Genomic DNA, 6,128 nt, shown 5'->3' with positions numbered 1-6,128 from the left:
CAGCAGGAGCAGGGTGGTTTTCAAGAAGTGACTCAAGGGCTACATTCCTCGTGTTCTCTGTTGGAGTTGTAATCACTTGTTAATTTGGGAGATAAGTCATTTCTGAGATCTTCTGGTGCCATCCCTGAAGTCTGGATTACTACATTCCTATGGTGGGTGTGTGTTCAGGGACAGATAATTCTGTTTAGGGTGGGGAAGAAAGGTGACCCGTCCCCCTTGAGATTAGGGAGGAGGGAGGTTAGGGAGGGAGAGAGGTTAGGGAGGGCGGGGGAGAAACACGTCCATTTTAAAAATCAGTTGCAGGAGTAGAGCAACACGGCTAAGTCAAAGGACCATTATTATTACATGCTCATATATGCTAGGCAGGCCTCATAGCCCAAGCTGCACCCTGGCCTAACAGGCTCATTCCCTGACTCCATTCAAAGTCCTCATTCTACTCCTTTGTGGATGAACAAATATTTAATCACATCCTGTCTCTCTGTTCCCCAAACAAAATACTGGTCTCACCCCCTCTGTCCTTTGTTCTCTTCTTTCCATATTCCATATTCTTGGCCCCCATACTCCTCCATTCCTCCTCTGCCCTAACTCCTCTTCGGTAAATGACAAACGTTCTGAGCAGTTGTTCTGTGAAATCCAAATAAGATCAGCACAGGAACATGTTCTTCTAGCTTTTTAATATTTATTTATTTTTTAGAGAGAGAGAGAATTTTAATATTTTTTTTTTCGGCGGACACAACATCTTTGTTTGTATGTGGTGCTGAGGATCGAACCTGGGCCGCACGCACACCAGGCAAGTGCGCTACCGCTTGAGCCACATCCCCAGCCCCAAGCTCTGTCTTTTAAACGTCTGATTCCAGGGGCAAATATTTCTCCACAGCTACTCTGCAATCCAAATTTATTTATTTATTTTTAAATATTTATTTATTTATTTTTCGGTGAACACAACATCTTTGTTTGTATGTGGTGCTGAGGATCGAACCCGGGCCGCACGCATGCCAGGCGAGCGCGCTACCACTTGAGCCACATCCCCAGCCCTGCAATCCAAATTTAGATACCTCAGCAAAAGAATCAACATTTTTGTAAATGCTTATTTCAAGATTCCAAATAAATGACATGGCTATTTTAGCAAGAGCGAAGCACAGACTGACAGTGTCTTTGGGAGTCGGAGAGCTTTCCATGTGGCTTTGCTTTTCTCCTCCACTTAGAACTTACTTATTTACCCATTTATTTATTTTTCTGGTACTGGAAATTGAGCCCAGGGGCGCTCTACCACTCGACTACATCCCCAGCCCTTTTGTATTTTATTTTGAGACAAGATCTTGCTGAATTGCTTAGGGCCTCACTAAGTTGCCTAGGCTGGCGGGTTGCGATCCTCCTGCCTCAGCCTCTGAGCCCCTGGGATTACAGGCATGTGCCAACATGTCCGGCTCAGCTGAAGTCATCTTGACAAACACATTCCAGCCATGTCATCACAATGGAGACAGAATATTTCAATCAGATCCTGAAAGTTCCCTGACGGGAACAGTGGTCCACTTTATGCTTTGAATCAGAGACAAGGACAGAGCTTTAGGCAACTTTACCACTTTGTGGTCATCCTCTTCTTAGCCCCTGGCAGCCACTGATCTGTTCTCTGTCCTTATAATTGTGCCTTTGTAAAAACATACCATATATAGAATCATCAAATATGTAGCCTCTCATATCTGGCTTTTTTTCTCTTAGCACAATACTTCATCCATTTTGTGAATATCATCAGTTCTTTCCTTTTTATTATGGAGCAGTATTGTGTTACGTGAATGAACCACAATTTCTTTATCTATTTGCAAGTTGAGGGACACTTGGGATGTTCCCATTCTTTAATTATTTCATGACAAAGATCCTTATACATATTTACATATATAGTTTTTTTGTTAGAAGATATATTTCCATCTAGTCATGAAATATGGGTCCACTCTTCTGGTGGTCCCAAGGAGTTTAGGTGGTTCCCAAGACACCTGAGATGTTTCCTCAGGCTTGATGATTTGCCAGAAGGACTCACAGCATTCAGAAGACCTGTCAATCTCATGCTTATGGTTTATTATAGTGAATGGTGCAGATTAACATCAGCAAAGGGAAAATCTGTCAAGTGGAGTCTGAAAGACACAAGGCTCAGGCTCCCAGCTATCCTTTCCCAGTGGAGTCTTGCAGGCAGCCCTCATTCCTCCCGATGTGGCCAACAAGGTGCCCACCTGAGTTCTCATGCCCAAGATTTTTACTGGGTGGTCTATTATGCATGCCTGCAGCATTCCTCAGATGCTAGCTCCAAAGAAGCAGCCAGTATACCTTTGCTGTCAGGAGACTCCAAGGTCTCAGGGGCTGTCTCAGAAGCTGGACCAAGGGCCAGCCATGCAGACCTGGGGAATATGGGAGAGCTGAGCAATCCTACCCTGCACTTGAGTAAGGGTCTGTTTAACTTAAAACTGCTAAACTGTTTTTCTTCCTTTTTTAAAGAAAAAAAAAAAAATAGTTTCAGGGATTGAACCCAGGCACTCTTTACCTTTACCATCAAGCTGCATTCCCAGTCCTTTTTATCATCTATTGAGAGACAGGCTCTTGCTGAGGTGCCAGGCTGGCCTGCACCCCACCATCATACCATGGTGCGAGATGTCCTATGCTTTTTATGACCTTTCCTGGCCAGCACTGACCCACCTTGGTCACCTTGCCTCGCTCCAGATGGGATTCACTAGTAAGTTTTCCATGTGGTAAAATATGCAGAACATAAAATTTACCCTTTTGACCACTTTTAGCATACAATTCAGTGGCACTCAGGCTATCACTGATCTTGAAATAGTGAGATTGAAGAATTTAGCTGGCATAATTAAGATTTCTCCTGCAAATTTTATGTCTATAATATGTTTCATTTGCCACAGTTTCATTTATTTAAGAAAAGGGGCCCACAGTTGTTAGTGGAAGCTGGGTGTGGTGATGCATGCCAGCAATCCCAGGGACCCAGGAGATTGAGGCAGAAGGATTCCAAGTTTGAAACCAGTGTCAACAACTTAGTGAGGTCTTCAGCAACTTAGAACTTGTCTCATAGTAAAAAGTAAAAAAAGGCTAGGGATATAGCTCTGTGGTAGAGTGCTCCAAGTTTCTATCCCTAATAGCAAAAAAAAAAAAAAAAAAAAAAAATCTTAATGGTATTTATTGAGAATGAGGATACAAGTTCTTATGTTCATGTTTTTTTCCCCCAAATGTGAACCAAACCATTAACTTACTAATGGTTAGTAACATTAAAGGTATACCAAAACATTAAAGGTTTTGGGCCTAACAATTTTTGAGGGGGGCGTTCCAGGGATTGAACTCAGGGGCACTTGACCACTAAGCCACATCCCCAGCCTTATTTTTTATTTTACAGACAGGGTATTTGTTCTTAGAGACAGGGCCTCACTGAGTTGCTTAGCGTCTCACTGAAGCCAGATTTAAAGTTAGGTAGTCAGTGTAGTTAGGTAAATCGGGTCTAATATGGGTCTAATATCAGTGAAATCTAAAATGGAGGCCGTGCGGAGAATGACTCAGGGAAAACACAGGACAACTCATGGAATGTTAATGAAGTCCCGAAAAGGCCCTAGGCCAAAGTCCACCTCAAAGAAAGGTTAATGAACAGCCCCCAGCAAAAAGGTGCTGACTCAGAAGTCCTTCCTGACCAGATTACTTCTTTGGCCCACCTGTGTCCCACCCCTCGGTCCTTCCCACCTACATTCCATCACTGAAAGAACTATAAAAAGGGGAGACAACATCCCTTCCACGGATTCCACCTCTTGGGTCCCCTTCTTCCTCCGGGAGAAGTCTTTTCTGCTGTCCTTTAATAAACTTCTAATTTCTACTGACCTTGCCTCGGCGTGCTTCTTTGGTGTTATTCTTCAACATTGGGGAAGCAAGAACTTGTCACCGGTCAACAGCGGTAACATCGCTTTTTGCAGAGACTGGTTTTGAATTCATGATTCTCCTGTCTCAGCCTCCCAAGCTGTGCCTGCCACTGTGCCTAGCAGGACTAAGAATTTGATAATGTTAATTTCAAACTAATTTCATTTGTTAATTGTTGAGATGGTTAGACTTCTTTCAGTTTCCACCATTACAAACAATTCTGTCATTAACATTTTTGTCTCCATCTCTTTGTGCCATTTTGGACTTCTTTAGGATAGGTGCTGGAAAATGCACTGCAAGGACATGGAAAATACTACATTTGAACTGAATAGGTACCAGCAAATTCCTCTGTTAATTCTTAAAACTTCCAAAACTGTCGCCACAAGAGCCCAAGAGCTCATTTCCCAGAAGCTCTAAGAGCATGCTTGGGCAGGTAGCCTGGAGGTGCGATTCAGGCCACATCTCTGAACACCCCTTAGGTGCTGGAGCTCTGACGCCCTGAGGATGAAGAGGTGGAAAGAGCTCGCCGGACTGGCTCAGAGCCTGTGCTCCCGGAGCTGCCGCAGTCTGGCTGGGCACAATTCAGACTGCCAGCTGATGTGGAGCGGTGGCCATGGTCAGTGGCAGAGCACTTGCCTCGCCTGTGTGAGGCACTTGGGTTTGATTCTCAGCACTGCACATAAATAGATGAATAAATAAAATAAAGACCCATCAACAACTAAAAATATACGTTAAAAAAGCACTCTTGCTTTTGGAGATGTGTCCCTCTCTGGGGCATGATCCACAACACAATTCCAGCACACCCCACAATTCCAGCACGCCTGTATTCACACTGATATTACTGGGAACAACATAGCCTTTCTTGGTTCACTGGTTGTAACAAATAGTTTTCCCATCAGTAGAAGCAAACTTGTTAACTGTCTAAAAATATCATCTTCAATATAGTCCATGATAAGAGAATCCCAGAAGCTCAAAATTGTAACCATCTTTATCAGAGATAAATAAAAGCATGTTTACAAAATACAAAACTTTGCACCAGAATATTCATGAAGCTTTAGTCCTAGTAGCAAAAAAAAAAAAAAAAAAGGTGGGGGGATGGCAATGGCCTGGGTGTCCAGCTGTAAAAGAACAAATTGTGGTATGTCCATACAGGAGTCCCACTCAACAATGAGAGGGAATGAACAGGGAATGTGTGCAGGAGTGTGGATGAATCTCAAAAACCTTACTCTGAAAAGAGTGCATGCTCTGATTATGTTTATATGATGCTCTAAAACAGGCAAACTGACCTATGGTGGAAAAACGAAAGCCAGTAGGAAGCGGGGACTGAATGTAAGTGGGCATGAGGACCCTCTGGGGTGAGGGTGATTTTCTGTTGTCTGAATGGGGCTTGGGGGACACAGGTGTGTATCATCAGACAGGAAGCTTGAACTTTGTACATCTCATCAGATGCAAATTTTACCTCCAAAGGGAAAAAAATAGAATTATATACAAATATTCAACACCTCAATAACAGGTGTGCTGAAGTTTTGGGGGGAGTGTACTGAAGCTTGTCATTTAATTTGAAATAACCAAAAACCAAACTAGGATTGATGATGGGTGGGGGAAGGAGCGGATGGATAGAAAGACCAACTGCAGTGGCTCAAGCTTACAACCCCAGACATGGGAGGATCGAAAAGTTCGAAGCTAGCTTCAACAACTTAGCAAGACCCTGTCTCAAGATAAAAATGGCAGGGCTGGGGATGTGGCTCAAGCATGCGTGCGGCCCAGGTTTGATCCTCAGCACCACATACAAACAAAGATGTTGTGTCCACCGAAAAACTAAAAAATAAATATTAAAAAAAATTTTTTTCTCTGTCTTAAAAAAAAAAAAAGATAAAAATGGCTGGGGGTGTAGCTCAATGATCAAGTGCAGCTGGGTTCAATCCCCATAAAACAACAATGAAACAAAAAAAGACACAAAATGAAACTAGTAACACAAATTGTAGAAACTTGACTAACCTTTTACTGAAAATATTTGGCCAGATAAAATCAAGTTCCGATTCTAGACATGTGGCTTTCTGTTGGTCAGTCCGAGTTTGCTACCATTTTTCCATGTACAACATGAAGATGCTTCTTCTCTAGTAGGATTATCTGACACTCAAATGAGGTGATCTATTTTTTAAGGAGCCTGTGGCCTACTGGGAACATAACAGGTGAGCAAGGAAGGGGAGCTTTCAAACTCTTAGTGA

Source organism: Marmota flaviventris, chromosome 8, assembly GCF_047511675.1.
Source record: "Marmota flaviventris isolate mMarFla1 chromosome 8, mMarFla1.hap1, whole genome shotgun sequence".
Taxonomy (NCBI): Eukaryota; Metazoa; Chordata; class Mammalia; order Rodentia; family Sciuridae; genus Marmota; species Marmota flaviventris.
Note: the sequence above shows the minus strand (reverse complement) of the source record.